Consider the following 16,155-nt stretch of genomic DNA (forward strand, 5'->3'; position numbering starts at 1 on the left):
GTTGTAGTCCTTCCCTGCTGAGCACCCCGGGATAGTCCTCACAACTGCTGTGTCTGTCTCTGATGTTCATTCTCTCTGTCCCCCAGAAGATATGGTAGGACGCACCCGTATGACGGGGTAGGCCTGGAGTTCTTCCGGGACCCTAGAGTCGCCCCTCTCCCACAGCTGCCTCCATTGTCTGCTTAGGTGTTTAAGTGAGACAGCCAACCTATAATTGGCTGTCCTGCCATGGTTTGAAGTAATGATTAGAGTCTCTTACTTGCTCGGCGTTCCGGCCACCGACTGTTTGCGCCTCAGAAGGATGTTGCCTCGGTCTTACAGCACGACTCCTTCTGGTCCTATCACCTCTTTACTGTATCCCCGTTTCTCACTTCTTGTCCTCTCTTAGGAATCTGTCAGGATCCCATCCCTGACAGGTCCTCTCTCTAGCTCTTCCCAGTTACTTCTCCCTGTCTTCCTGTCCAACCCCCAGTTTTACCAGAGTGTGAGGAGTGGCCTACTAGATAGAACCACTCCCCCTGGTGGCCGGAGTGTGAAGCGTATTGTGTGTGATACCTGGTCAGGTGAACTCCTTTAGTGCAATCAGACGTAACATCACTCCCCTTAGTGGCAGAGCAACATTACTGCAACGACCAGGACTCTGGGGCGCTGCAAAAGCATTTATGGTTAGCAAGGTCGTCTTTCTGTCTTGTAGAGTGTAAGATTTATTGTCAGCGGGTTCTTCTCTCTCCCGATAGTGAAGAATGTAAGCTCATGATCAGCAAGGTCCTCTCTTTTTCCTGTACAGTATAAGCTCTTATGGTCAGCAAGGTCCTCTTTGTCACTTTCTTGTAGAGTGTAAGCTTTTATCACTGGGTTCTTCTCTCTCTAGTGTAGAATGTAAGCTCATGATAAGCAGAGTCCTCTCTCTCTCTCCTGTACAGTTAAGCTGTTATGGTTAGCGTTATCCTTCTGCTCTCTTGTAGATTGTAAGCTCTTATGGTCAGCGGGGTCTTCTCTCTCCTGTAGAGTCTAAGTTTCTATGGTCAGTGGGGTCCACTCTCTTTCCTGTTGAGTTTAAACTCTTATATTTACGGATCCTCTCTCTCTACTGTTAAGTGTAATCTCCTATGGTCAGTGGGGCTGTCTCTCTCTCACTTGTAGAGTGTAAGCTCTTATGGTCAGTGGGGTTTCTTCTCTCTCTTGTAGAGTGTAAGCTCTTATGGTCAGCGAGATCCTCTTTCTCTCCTCTAGAGTGTAAGCTGTTATCATCAGTGGGGTTCCTTCTCTCTCCTGTAGAGTGTAAGCTCTTATGGTCAGCTGGGTCCTATCTCTCACTCTTCTGTAGAGTGTAAGCTTTTATGATTAGCGGGGTCCTCTCTCTTGTAAAGGGTTCCTCTCTCTCCCTCTAGTGTAGAATGTAAGCTCATGATCAGCAGTGTTCTCTTTCTCTTCAGTAGAGTGAAAGTTTTTATGGTCAGTGGTGTCCTCTCTCCTGTAGAGTGTAAGCTCTTATGGTCAGTGGGGTCCTATCTCACTCTCCTATAGAGTGTAAGCTCTTAAGGTCAGCTGGGTCCTCTCTCACTCTTCTGTAGAGTGTAAGCTTCTATGGTTGGCGGGGTCCTCTCTCTTGTAGAGTGTAAGCTCTTATAGTCAACAGGGTAATTTTTTTCTCTCTTCTCCGTCATGTGTATTTTCTGAGCAATTGCATGCTTTCCAATAATATGATTCAAGAAAATGTATTTGGGAAAATTTAGCAAAGCCAGCAAACTCAAATTTTAAAAGATCAGCTCATCTCTACTTTTGGACAATGTTTTAAAAGCAAAACTTTGGTGGCTCGGTCTAGCGTCCATTACAATAGGAGAGGTACTCATCTTGATGAGATGAACACATTATGTAAAACAGGGTAAAAATGCTCCAAAGATATAGAAACTGTATGACAAGAATAGAAACGAAGTAAATGGAAAAGAAGATGAAAACGTATTATCATCTCCCCACAGATCAGATGTAACTGGATTTCCATGATCTTTGAAGATGTAATCCGCTTATAGTTTCACAAACTTGTCGTTTTCGAAACTGTAAATCATTTTGTACCATCACAAGTGGAAACGTTACATCTCTACATTTTAATGTCAAATTTAATATTAATCTGCAATAATTCTTTTTTTCTAAAATAAAGTCATTTTTATAAAGGGCAATGAATTCTATGAATTTAAAGAATGGCTGACACTTAAGAGAGAAACACAAAGCTTTTGAGAGGCGCCACATTCATACACCATCAGGTACAGTGATGTTGGCTTAGACAGATACCATGGGTTGAGTCTTCAAAGCAGCCACTGGCTTGTTGAGTGGGCTGGTAGGAATGGTCAAGTCAACGGATAAGAACTAGTAGACGAGGGGCAAAAAATGAGTCAGAAGAATTGGCAGTACATGGGCCAAATTTACAACGATGATCAAACAGTGAACGTAGGGGAAGAGCAGAATATACAAGAATTAATATGATCTATAACTCGCAACTACCAGCAGTAAGCTGGAGGTTATAGTATTGTGTGGAGCTGTCCCATTAGTCTAAATAGGGAGCTGAATAATTAAGCTAAACAGAACACACTTCCATGCTGCCAGACTGTGTGACACTACAGGACCTAGGTAGCCTAGTCTCAGTGGCTGAGCAGAGGCTGCAATAAACAGATATCGGTATCATTGCCTGTCTTTCCTGACTCTGCTTCTGTTGCAACATGGCACCGCACTCTTGTTGCAGGTGACACGGGGTGAAAACTTTCGTTCTGTGCCCTCTGTGACTTGTAGTTGCATTCATGCCAGGGAATTAATGGTTACGTTTTTTCAGTGTTTGCTTTTCCTAAGTGACATAGGTGAGACTGGAAGCTATTTAAGTCAGTTATAATTTGACTAGATTTTGTGAACATATGGGTATCCTGCTTTAATTCCCAGTAGACATATCTGATTTTTTTGACTACTCTCCTGAATTCCTTTTTGTCCCTGCATTAAAGGGAACCTGTCACCCCCAAAATTGAAGGTGAGCTAAGCCCACTGGAATCAGGGGCTTTATCTACAGCATTCTGGAATGTTGTAGATAAGCCCCGATGTATCCTGAAAGATGAGAAATAGAGGTTAGATTATACTCACCCAGGGGTGTTCCTGCTGCGGTCTGGTCCGATGGGTGTTGTGGTCCAGTCCAGTGCCTCCCATCTTCTTATGATTACCTCCTCTTTTTGTCTTCATGCTGCGGCTCCGGCGCAGGCATACTTTGTCTGCCCTGTTGAGGGCAGAGCAAAGTACTGCAGTGCGCAGGCGCCGGCAAAGGTCAGAGAGGCCCGGCGCCTGCGCACTGCAGTACTTTGTTCTGTCCTCAACAGGGCAGACAAAGTACGCCTGCGCTGGAGCCGCAGCGTGAAGACAAGAAGAGGACATCATCGTAAGAAGATGGGAGGCCCCGGACCGTGACGCCCATCAGATTAGACAGCCCGCCCAGGTGAGTATAATCTAACCTCTTTTTCTCATCTTTCAGGATACATTGGGGGCTGATCTACAGCATTCCAGAATGCTGTAGACATGTGTTGTGAACTCTGTTTTTGGGCTCCCTCTTGTGGTCACAAGTGGTACTGTGTGAGTGCTATCTTTGGGCTCCCTCTGGTGGCTCTTTTTGTCATTCTGCAGGTCTGTTGGCTGGGATCAGCTGTCTCGTTATCTGCTAGTTGGTTTCCTATTTAGCTCACCTGGACTTTCAGTTGTTGCCTGCTGTCGATGTATTCAGTGCTATTTTGATCTCTCCTGACTACCTTCGTTATCAGTCTCTCCAAGAGAAGCTAAGTTTCTGTTTGTTCTTTTTTTTGATCGTCAGTGTTCAATATGTTTCTTGGTTTATTATCTGTCCTTGTCCAGCTTGCTAATATGTGATTTCCTTGCTTGCTGGTAGCTCTAGAGGGCTGAGTTTCTCCCCTCACACCGTTAGTTGGTGTGGGGGTTCTTGTATTCTCAGCGTGGATATTTTGTATAGGGTTTTCTACTGACCGCACAGTTTCCTATCTGTCTTCTGCTATCTAGTACTAGCGGGCCTCATTTGCTGAATCTGTTTTCATTTCTACGTTTGTATTTTCCCCTTACCTCACCGTTATTATTTGTTGGGGGCTTTCTATATCTTTGGGGTTATTTCTCTGAGGCAAGTGAGGTCTTACTTTCTATCTCTAGGGGTAGCTAGTTTCTCAGGCTGCATCGTGACGTCTAGGAATTCAGGCACGTTCACCGGCTACCTTTAGTGTGTTTGGTTAGGATCAGAATTGCGGTCAGTCCAGTTACCACCTCCCTAGAGCTCGTTCTATGTTCAGTTACTTAGCTCGTCAGTTCTGTGATCCTCAGCCACTAAGGATCATAACAGCACAGCAGGCCAAAGAGTGTTTAATGCATCGCAGAAGTGGGATAAGAGAAGTCCTGAGTGCAATTTTTTTTTTCTCCCTTTGCTGCAGTTCAGCTGCAGACATGGATATTCAGAGTCTGACTTCTAGTGTGGATCATCTTGCTGCAAGGGTGCAAAGCATTCAGGATTTTGTTGTTCACAGTCCTATGTCAGAGCCAAAAATACCTATTCCTGAGTTGTTTTCTGGAGATAGATCTAGGTTTCTGAATTTTAAGAATAATTGTAAATTATTTCTTTCCTTGAGACCTCGTTCCTCTGGTGATTCCGCTCAGCAAGTTAAAATTGTTATCTCCTTGTTACGTGGCGACCCTCAAGATTGGGCTTTCTCCCTGGCGCCAGGAGATCCTGCATTGCTGAATGTGGATGCGTTTTTTCTGGCGCTTGGACTGCTTTATGAGGAGCCTAATCTTAAGAACCAGGCAGAAAAGGCTTTGCTGGCCCTATCTCAGGGACAGGATGAAGCAGAGGTGTATTGTCAAAAATTTAGGAAATGGTCAGTGCTTACTCAATGGAATGAGTGTGCCCTGGCTGCAAATTTCAGAGAAGGTCTTTCTGAAGCCATTAAGAATGTTATGGTGGGGTTCCCCACGCCTGCAAGTCTGAATGACTAAATGGCTTTGGCCATTCAGATTGATCGGCGTTTGCGGGAGCGCAAATCTGCGCACCATCTGGCGGTGTTTTCTGAACAGAGACCGGAGTCTATGCAATGTGACAGAATTCTGACCAGAATTGAGCGGCAAAGTCATAGACGTCAAAATGGGTTGTGCTTTTACTGTGGTGATTCTACTCATGTTATCTCAGCATGCTCTAAGGATTAAAAAAAATCGCTAAATCTGTCACCGTTGGTACTATACAGCCTAAATCCATTTTGTCTGTTACTTTAATTTGTTCTTTGTCATCCTACTCGGTTATGGCTTTTGTGGATTCAGGTGCTGCCCTGAATCTGATGGATTTGTCGTTTGCCAGGCGCTGTGGTTTGGTCCTGGAGCCTTTAAAATTCCCTATTCCACTGAGGGGAATTGATGCTACACCATTGGCTGAGAATAAGCCTCAGTATTGGACTCAAGTGACCATGTGCATGACTCCTGTACATCAGGAGGTGATTCGCTTTCTTGTGCTGCATAATTTGCATGATGTTGTCGTTTTGGGTCTGCCATGGTTGCAGGCCCATAATCCAGTTCTGGATTGGAAAGCTATGTCTGTGTCAAGTTGGGGTTGCCAGGGGATTCATGGCGATGCTCCTTTGGTGTCAATTGCTTCTTCCACTCCTTCTGAGGTTCCTGAGTTTTTGTCGGACTACCAGGATGTATTTGATGAGCCCAGATCTGGTGCCCTGCCTCCTCATAGGGATTGTGATTGTGCTATAAATTTGATTCCTGGTAGTAAGTTCCCTAAGGGACGACTTTTTAATTTGTCTGTACCAGAACATGCTGCTATGAGGAGTTATATAAAGGAGTCTTTGGAGAAGGGACATATTCGGCTGTCCTCATCCCCTCTTGGTGCAGGATTCTTTTTTGTGGCCAAGAAGGATGGTTCTCTGAGACCTTGTATAGATTATCGTCTTCTAAATAAAATCACGGTCAAATTTCAGTATCCTTTGCCATTATTGTCTGATCTGTTTGCTCGGATTAAGGGGTCCAGTTGGTTCACCAAGATAGATCTTCGTGGTGCGTATAACCTTGTGCGTATTAAGCAGGGGGATGAATGGAAAACAGCATTTAATACGCCCGAAGGCCATTTTGAGTACTTGGTGATGCCGTTTGGACTCTCTAATGCTCCTTCTGTGTTTCAGTCCTTTATGCATGACATCTTCCGAGAATATCTGGATAAATTTATGATTGTGTATCTGGATGACATTTTGGTCTTTTCTGAGGATTGGGAATCCCATGTGAAGCAGGTCAGGATGGTATTTCAGGTCCTGCGTGCTAATGCTTTATTTGTGAAGGGCTCAAAATGTCTCTTCGGAGTACAGAAGGTTTCCTTTTTGGGTTTTATTTTTTCTTCTTCTACTATTGAGATGGACCCAGTCAAGGTCCAGGCTATTCATGACTGGACTCGGCCTACATCTGTGAAGAGTCTTCAGAAGTTCTTGGGTTTTGCTAATTTTTACCGTCGCTTCATTGCGTTCCTTTGTGCAGTCCTGTGGGATTTGTGCTCGGGCTAAGCCTTGCTGTTCTCGTGCCAGCGGTTTGCTTTTGCCTTTGCCTGTCCCGAAGAGGCCTTGGACGCACATTTCCATGGATTTTATTTCGGATCTTCCAGTCTCTCAGAGAATGTCTGTCATCTGGGTGGTGTGTGATCGTTTTTCTAAAATGGTCCATTTGGTGCCCTTGCCTAAGTTGCCTTCCTCCTCCGATTTGGTTCCTCTATTTTTTCAGAATGTGGTTCGCTTGCACGGCATCCCTGAGAATATTGTGTCTGACAGAGGATCCCAGTTTGTGTCCAGATTTTGGCGGATCTTTTGTGCTAAGATGGGCATTGATTTGTCTTTTTCGTCTGCCTTCCATCCTCAGACGAATGGCCAAACCGAGCGAACTAATCAGACCTTGGAAACTTATTTAAGATGTTTTGTTTCTGCTGATCAGGATGATTGGGTTACTTTTTTGCCATTGGCCGAGTTTGCCCTTAATAATCGGGCTAGTTCTGCTACTTTGGTTTCGCCTTTTTTTGTAATTCTGGCTTTCATCCTCGTTTTTCCTCGGGTCAGGTGGAGCCGTCTGACTGTCCTGGGGTGGATTCTGTGGTAGATAGGTTGCAGCAGATTTGGAACCATGTGGTGGACAATTTGAAGTTGTCACAGGAGAAGGCTCAGCGCTTTGCCAACCGCCGTCGCGGTGTGGGTCCCCGACTCCGTGTTGGGGATTTGGTATGGCTGTCTTCTCGGTATGTTCCTATGAAGGTCTCCTCTCCTAAGTTCAAGCCTCGCTTCATCGGTCCTTATAAGATTTTGGAAATCCTTAACCCTGTGTCATTTCGTTTGGACCTCCCAGCGTCGTTTGCCATTCATAATGTGTTCCATAAGTCTTTGTTGCAGAGGTATGTGGTGCCTGTGGTTCCTTCTGTTGAGCCCCCTGCTCCGGTGCTGGTTGAGGGAGAATTGGAGTACGTAGTGGAGAAGATCTTGGATTCTCGTATTTCTAGACGGAGGCTTCAGTATTTGGTTAAGTGGAAGGGCTATGGTCAGGAGGATAATTCCTGGGTTGTCGCCTCTGATGTTCATGTCTTCTGCTATCTAGTACTAGCGGGCCTCATTTGCTGAATCTGTTTTCATTTCTACGTTTGTATTTTCCCCTTACCTCACCGTTATTATTTGTTGGGGGCTTTCTATATCTTTGGGGTTATTTCTCTGAGGCAAGTGAGGTCTTACTTTCTATCTCTAGGGGTAGCTAGTTTCTCAGGCTGCGTCGTGACGTCTAGGAATTCAGGCACGTTCACCGGCTACCTTTAGTGTGTTTGGTTAGGATCAGAATTGCGGTCAGTCCAGTTACCACCTCCCTAGAGCTCGTTCTATGTTCAGTTACTTAGCTCGTCAGTTCTGTGATCCTCAGCCACTAAGGATCATAACAGACATGCCCCTGATGCCGGTGGGCTTAGCTCACCTTCGATTTTGGGGGGTGACAGGTTCCCTTTAGCCTTCTAATACTCTGCTACTGGACCATGCTTATTGCCGACCCACATCATCGAACAGCAACTATCATCATAGCTCCAGTCTAGGGGTTCCTGTCTAAGTCCAGATACCTATATAGGGGGTTAAAAATTGAAGGTCAGAGTAACTCTAGGGATCTGAAAGATGCAGTACCTAACACCAAGCCTGTTCATTGTGGCCATCTTTATAACTGCTAGATGACCATGAATTGTGCCACAATTACAACATTACCCCTATTTCTAAGGGGGGGCCTCCAGATCCTTTGGACCAGGTCTAGCCAGGATAATAGATGAAAAGTCCAAATTAGGTTGTTGTTGATGTTTCTGATAACATAAATCTATCTGGAATTCAATAACTCTCCTCTGGATCATAAAGTATCCAATGCATCAAATGTCATAAGGATCCCTCACCACATTTGAATCTATGACTCTTTTGTACCTCATATTTCAAGTTGAATTTGATTATTATGGAAGGAAGATCTCTGACAAAATGAACAGAAGAATGATATATCTTAAGCGGGGATTTCTGAAACAAACCGGGTATTATGAAGGACACAGTAAGTTATAAGCGGAAACCTACTGGGTTAATAACCTTCATTATTTCATAAGTGCCAAAAAATTTGAGACAGAGCTTGACAAAAGGAATGTTAAGCTTGATATTTTTCATTGTAAACCACACCTTATAATATGGGAGTTTTATTATGGAGTAATGCTGTCCCACTGGCCAAATTTAGTAGCTGTACAATCGATGTGGAGAGCACATAAACCCATACTGCCAGAGTGGACAGCTAGACCCATAAGCTTCAGGTTTCATTGTCTTCTACATCACCAGCACCACCCTTAGAATTAATAATCAGTGCCTGATAACAGAAGCAAATGTAACAGGAGCAGGTCCCAGAGGAGAAATGGTAATAACATACTAATAATAATAATCTTGATATTAGAAATGTTTAAAAAAGGTTATTGTCCTCAATCATCATCCAAACTATCTTGGAGGCCACAACTACAAATACAGTAGTTATACACTTCATTAGATTGAATAAAGACACAACCATAAAATATGGCTCTTTATAAGCCTTGAATTTATAAAAAATAATGGTCTTTCCTTATCCTTTATATTAATTTATATGTGATATATAACATTTCTTAACAGCCAACCCCAGGACATTAGGGCACAGACAAGAAGTCATTAGAAAGAGATTGTATACTGCATTATGTTTTCGTATGAAAAGCCTCATTCCATGGGAAAAAAATAATGGAGATACTTTTCAGCACGTTGACCTAGAAAGATGTTACTTACACTCTGTGACAATGGCAGGACGAGGTGTTAATAATGTATGGATTGTACAATGCATTAACTAATTACACCAATTTTTGACAAGCCGGGTACATCTGCTCCCACTTCATGTTTACATCTGTAGGATCAAGGAGCCTGAGATGACATGAGATAGAGATACAATTATTTTTATACATAATATTAGCTATCTGGAGCCTTTCATGTTTCCAAATATTATATAATGACAAGTTGAGGTAATTAGGAGCCGTTGTGAATATTTAAAGATAAAGATGTAAGGTACCACATCTTATACTGAAGGAAGGAGAATGACAGAGAGAACAGAATATGGTAAGTCAGATCTTTCTGCTTTCTCAGAGCCCTCATGTACAGGCAAAAGAGCAGACTCTAAAGGGATTGTCCACAGCATGGACAACCATTTCTCAAATAGTATATTTCCCTATATAATAATAAAAGCCTGTACTCACCTCTGTTATTGGTGGTGTTCCAGCGATGTTAGTCCTGGGTCTCCCGAGGCTTTGTTATGTCACGTGAGCTCTGCAGCCAATCAGCAGCTGCTAATGGGTCACTTCACTAACATTTTAAGGAAGAGCGAGACCGGCAAAAGTCACCGTGAGACATGGCACTGATGTCACTGTAACAGTGCTGACATCGAAGGTCAGTAATGGCTGCTTTTATTTGACATAGGGGAATATAGTAATTGAAAAAAGTTTTTCTGAATAGTAGACAGCCTCTTTAAGACTTAGGCTAGGGCTACATGGAGACTTTGGTCGCACAGTCAAAGTTCTCTTTATGTCTCTACTACATCGCATCGCAATTCAAGTGAATGCGATCACAATGTGATCCCAAGAGTACTGCCACTGCATCAAGTAAGTCCAACTGAGAGAATTTTTTTTGTCCTAGTATCCTGTCACACTGGCGTTTCTCATGCTCTTCTCAGTGTGAGTCGGCTGGTGCCGAAGAAATAGCCTAGCAAGCGATAGTTGTCCCGGCCGGTGACAGCATATCGCTACTTGCCTACGTGCCTACTTGAAACGCCGCTACACGTGGACTTCAGAGTAGCGATATGCTGACAACTATCGCTTGCTAGGCTATTTCTTCAGCTGACACACTTCTTCATTGTCATGGACTCCCTATTCGGGTAAGACTATTTTCAATCATCAGTGCTTTATGTTACAGCACCAGCTATTATTCCCATACCATATCTGGGATATTCTATCAGCCTGTGAAGGATTAATATGCATTTGTATCAGTGCTTTTTCTGATTATTCCTGATTGCACTGCACGGACTTTTACTACTTTTTTTAATTTATTTCTTGTGTATTCATTCATCCTTTCAGGGTTGTATCAGCGCGAATACTTGGATATATAAGGATATCCTTTTTAAGCTAGTTGAGAGTCCAGCGTAACTCTGCTGCCTCATTATAGGGATTGAATCGGGGGTTTCATCTGTCATGTCACTCAGAGATTTAGATGGAAACCCCAAAGTAAGTGCTCAGTGTAGAGCGCCAGATAACTGTGATCCCAAACGTTATGTAAAATGTTCCCAATAAAAGCTTCCACTCAATCCACAAAAAAAGCAAGTCCCCACTCTGGTCCATCATCTGTTAACGGAAATATAGGGGGCTTCCACGTTACTGCTAGTACGAAGGCTCTGGAAAAGCGTTATGGCTGCTCACCCCCCTAAAAGAAATTCTGCGCTCCCAAATTCAAATGCCCCCCTCCCTTCTGAGCCCCACAGTGTACCTATACCACATATATCATCCACATTTTTGGCATTTCTGTAGTGATGAGAGCCCACCTAATTTATGGGTGCATGTATCTAGAAGCACAGGCTGGGTGTAACATACTGATGACTGCAATGTACTGGTCACTACAGCGCACTGATCACTATAATTGCAGTTTGCATTTTTCACTCAGCAACATCCACTGCTGCCTGTTTCTGGAAAAAAACCCATAGAAACAAAATCATCACTACACTTGTAGATAAATTCCTAAAGAGGTATAATTTCCAAACTGGAGTCACTTGAGGGGGGATTCTGCTTTTCTGGCATTTAGGGGCTCTATATAGAGTCTGGAAACTATTCTATAATAATTTGTTCTCCAAGAGTCAAATAGCGCTTCGTCCCTTTAGACTCTTGCTGTGTGGCTAAGCAGTACTGTACCGCCACATATGGGGTATTGCCAAGTTCAGAAGAAATTGTATAATACATTTTGGCACCATTTCTACCCATTCCCCAGTGTTACAAGGTAAAATCTAGGGTTAAAACATTTTTTTGTGGTAAAAATGCAATTATTTTTTCTTCACTGCCCAATGGTATCAAATTCTGTGACACACTTGTGGTGTCAATATGATCACTGCACCCCTAGATGAACTCATTCAGAGGTGTAATTTGTAAAATGACATCATTTACAGGGGTTTCGGCTGTTCTGGCACCTCAGGGGCTCTGCCAATGTGATATGGCACCCTCAAACCAATGCAGCAAAACCTGCACCGTAATATGGTGCTCCTTCCCTTTCATGCCCTGCCATGCTCCCAGACAGTAGCATTCCTTCACATACTGGGTATTGACCTACTCAGGAGAAATTGCTCAACAAACTTAGTGGTCCATTTTTTCTTGCTACCCTTGTGAAAATAAAAACGTGAGGGCTAAAATAGCATTTTTGTGGTAAAATTGTTTTTTTTTTATTATTTTGACGGCTCAATATTATAAAATTCTGTGAAATCCCTGGAGGTTCAAGGTGCTCACCAAACTAGATTAATTCCATGAAGGGTCTAGTTTCCAAAATGGGGTCAGTTGTTGGGGTTTTTCACTGTTTAGGCATGTCACGGGTTCTCCAAACACAACATGGCGTCTGCTATCGATTCCAGCCAATTTTGCATTCCAAAAGTCAAATGGCATTCCTTCCCTTCCGAGCCCTGCTGTGCTTCCAAACAGTAGTATTCGCCCACATATGGGGTATCGGCGTGCTCAGGAGACATTGCTCAACAAATTTTATGGAGCAATTTCACTTTTTACCCTTATGAAAATGTAAAATATGGAGCAAAAATAAATTTATTTGGAAAAAATTAGATTTTTTTATTTTCACGGCTCTACGTTACAAACTCCTGTGAAGCACTTGTGGGTTCAAGGTGCTCAATACACATCTAAATAAGTTCCCTAAGGGGTCTAGTTTCCAAAATGGTGTCACTTGTTGGGGGTTTCTATTGTTTAGGCACATCAGGGGCTCTGCAAATGCGACATGGCAACTGCTAATTATTCCAGCATATTTTACATTCAAAAAGGGGCTCCTTCCCTTCCAAGCCCTGCCGTGTGCCCAAACAGCAGTATTCCCCCACATATTGGGTATTTACACACTCAGGAGAAACTGGACAACAAATTTTATGGAGCAATTTCTACTGTTACCCTTATGAAAATGCAAAATATGGAGCTAAAAAGATTTATTTGGGAAAAATGTATTTTCTTTTATTTCCAAAGCTCTACATTATAAACTTCTGTGAAGCACCTGTGGGTTCAAAGTGCTCAACACACATCTAGATAAGTTCCCTAAGGGGTCTAGTTCCTAAAATAAAATAGTGTCAATTGTTGGGGGTTTCCACTGTTTAGGCATACCATGGGCTCTCCAAACGCGACATGGCAACCGCTAATTATTCCAGCATATTTTACACTCAAAAAGTCAAATGGCGCTCCTTCCCTTCCGAGCCCAAACAGTAGACTTCACCCACATATGGGTTTTCATCATGCTTAGGAGTAAGTGCAAAACAAAATGTATAGTCCATTTTCTCCTCTTACCCTTGCGAAAGTAAAAAAATAAGGTCTAAAGGAAAATTTTTGTGAAAGAAAAGTAAATGTTTATTTTTTCCTTCCATATTCCATTCATTCCTGTGAAGCACCTGATGGGTTAATAAACTTCTTGAATGTGGTTTTGCGCAGCTTGAGGGGTGCAGTTTTTAGAATGGTGTCACTTTTGGGTATTTTCTTTCATAAATACCCCTCAAAGTGATTTCAAATATGAGGTGGTTCCTAAAAAGAAATGGTTTAGTAAAATTTGTTGAAACAATGAAAAATCACTGGTCAAATTTTAACCCTTATAACGTCCTAACAAAAAAAAATTAGACTCCAAAATTGTGCTGATCTAAAGTAGATATGTGGGAAATGTTATTTATTAACTGTTTTGTGCGATTTGACTCTGTAATTTAAGGGCATAAAAATTAAAAGTTTGAAAATTGCGAAATTGTCAAGATTTTCACCAAATTTTGATTTTCTTCTAAAAGAAAACGCAAGTCATATCAAAGAAATGTTAGCACTAACATAAAGTACAATCTGTCACGAGAAAATATTCTCAGAATCACCAGGATTCGTTGAAGCGTTCCAGAGTTATAAACTCATAAAATGACAGTGGTCAGAACTGTAAAAATTGGCCCGGTCACGAAGGCAAAAACAGGCCCGGGCACAAAAGGGTTAAAATATTTCTTCCTCCATCTGCACAAACTGAATTAAAGTCAACTGAAGCTAAAATCGTCTTGTGACATTAACTAGATATACACTCACCGGCCACTTTATTAGGTACACCATGCTAGTAACGGGTTGGACCCCCTTTTGCCTTCAGAACTGCCTCAATTCTTCGTGGCATAGATTCAACAAGGTGCTGGAAGCATTCCTCAGAGATTTTGGTCCATATTGACATGATGGCATCACACAGTTGCCGCAGATTTGTCAGCTGCACATCCCAAAGATGCTCCATACAAGGCAGGATGGATCCATGCTTTCATGTTGTTTACGCCAAATTCTGACCCTACCATCCGAATGTCGCAGCAGAAATCGAGACTCATCAGACCAAGCAACATTTTTCCAATCTTCTACTGTCCAATTTCGATGAGCTTGTACAAATTGTAGCCTCAGTTTCCTGTTCTTAGCTGAAAGGAGTGGTACCCGGTGTGGTCTTCTGCTGCTGTAGCCCATCTGCCTCAAAGTTCGACGCACTGTGCATTCAGAGATGCTCTTAGGCCTACCTTGGTTGTAACGGGTGGCGATTTGAGTCACTGTTGCCTTTCTATCAGCTCGAACCAGTCTGCCCATTCTCCTCTGACCTCTGGCATCAACAAGGCATTTCCGCCCACAGAACTGCCACTCACTGGATTTTTTTTCTTTTTCGGACCATTCTCTTTAAACCCTAGAGATGGTTGTGCGTGAAAATCCCAGTAGATCAGCAGTTTCTGAAATACTCAGACCAGCCCTTCTGGCACCAACAACCATGCCACGTTCAAAGGCACTCAAATCACCTTTCTTCCCCATACTGATGCTCGGTTTGAACTGCAGGAGATTGTCTTGACCATGTCTACATGCCTAAATGCACTGAGTTGCCGCCATGTGATTGGCTGATTAGAAATTAAGTGTTAACAAGAAGTTGGACAGGTGTACCTAATAAAGTGGCCGGTGAGTGTATATATATATATCAGAGATCAAGTGACTTGAGATCTGATTTCCAAGGAACTGTTTCTTTCTTTAGAATGCTCATTCCTTAAATATATTAATGGTAATGTCTGATACAATGTTTCCAATAAAGCCATTGTGAGACAGATTACTATTGGAGCACAAGGTTTATGGTCATCTATAACTCCGTCACCTTGAGCATGTTAAGGGGCCTCATCACTCTTTTTGCTAGGCCAGTTTATTTTATTTCAATCTGCCTTGCAAACCATATTCTATATGCCTAAAAGTTAACTATTTTGACAGGGAAATTTTGGCTCTTTTAACCTTTAACCCCTTCACCCCCAAGGGTGGTTTGCACGTTAATGACCGGGCCAATTTTTACAATTCTGACCACTGTCCCTTTATGAGGCTATAACTCTGGAACGCTTTGACGGATCTTGGCGATTCTGACATTGTTTTCTCGTGACATATTGTACTTCATGTTAAAGGTAAAATTTATTCGATATAACTTGCGTTTATTTGTGAAAAAAATGGAAATTTGGCGAAAATTTTGAAAATTTTGCAATTTTCCAAATTTGAATTTTTGTGCCCTTAAATCACAGACATATGTCACGCAAAATACTTAATAAGTAACATTTCCCACATGTCTACTTTACATCAGTACAATTTTGGAACCAAAATTTTTTTTTGTGACGGAGTTATAAGGGTTAAAAGTTGACCAGCAATTTCTCATTTTTACAACACCATTTTTTTTTTAGGGACCACATCTCATTTGAAGTCATTTTGAGGGGTCTATATGATAGAAAATACTCAAGTGTGACACCATTCTAAAAACTGCACCCCTCAAGGTGCTCAAAACCACATTCAAGAAGTTTATTAACCCTTCAGGTGTTTCACAGGAATTTTTGGAATGTTTAAATAAAAATGAACATTTAACTTTTTTTCACACAAAATTTATTTCAGCTCCAATTTGTTTTATTTTACCAAGGGTAACAGGAGAAAATGGACCCCCAAAGTTGTTGTACAATTTGTCCTGAGTACGATGATACCCCATATGTGGGTGTAAACCATTGTTTAGGCGCATGGCAGAGCTTGGAAGGGAAGGAGCGCCATTTGACTTTTCAATGCAAAATTGACTGGAATTGAGATGGGACGCCATGTTGCGTTTGGAGAGCCCCTGATGTGCCTAAACATTGAAACTCCCTACAAGTGACACCATTTTGGAAAGTAGACCCCCTAAGGAACTTATCTAGATGTGTGGTGAGCACTTTGACCCACCAAGTGCTTCACAGAAGTTTATAATGCAGAGCCGTAAAAATAAAAAATCATATTTTTTCACAAAAATGATCTTTTCGCCCCCAATTTTTTAT

Source organism: Ranitomeya variabilis, chromosome 1, assembly GCF_051348905.1.
Source record: "Ranitomeya variabilis isolate aRanVar5 chromosome 1, aRanVar5.hap1, whole genome shotgun sequence".
Lineage (NCBI taxonomy): Eukaryota > Metazoa > Chordata > Amphibia > Anura > Dendrobatidae > Ranitomeya > Ranitomeya variabilis.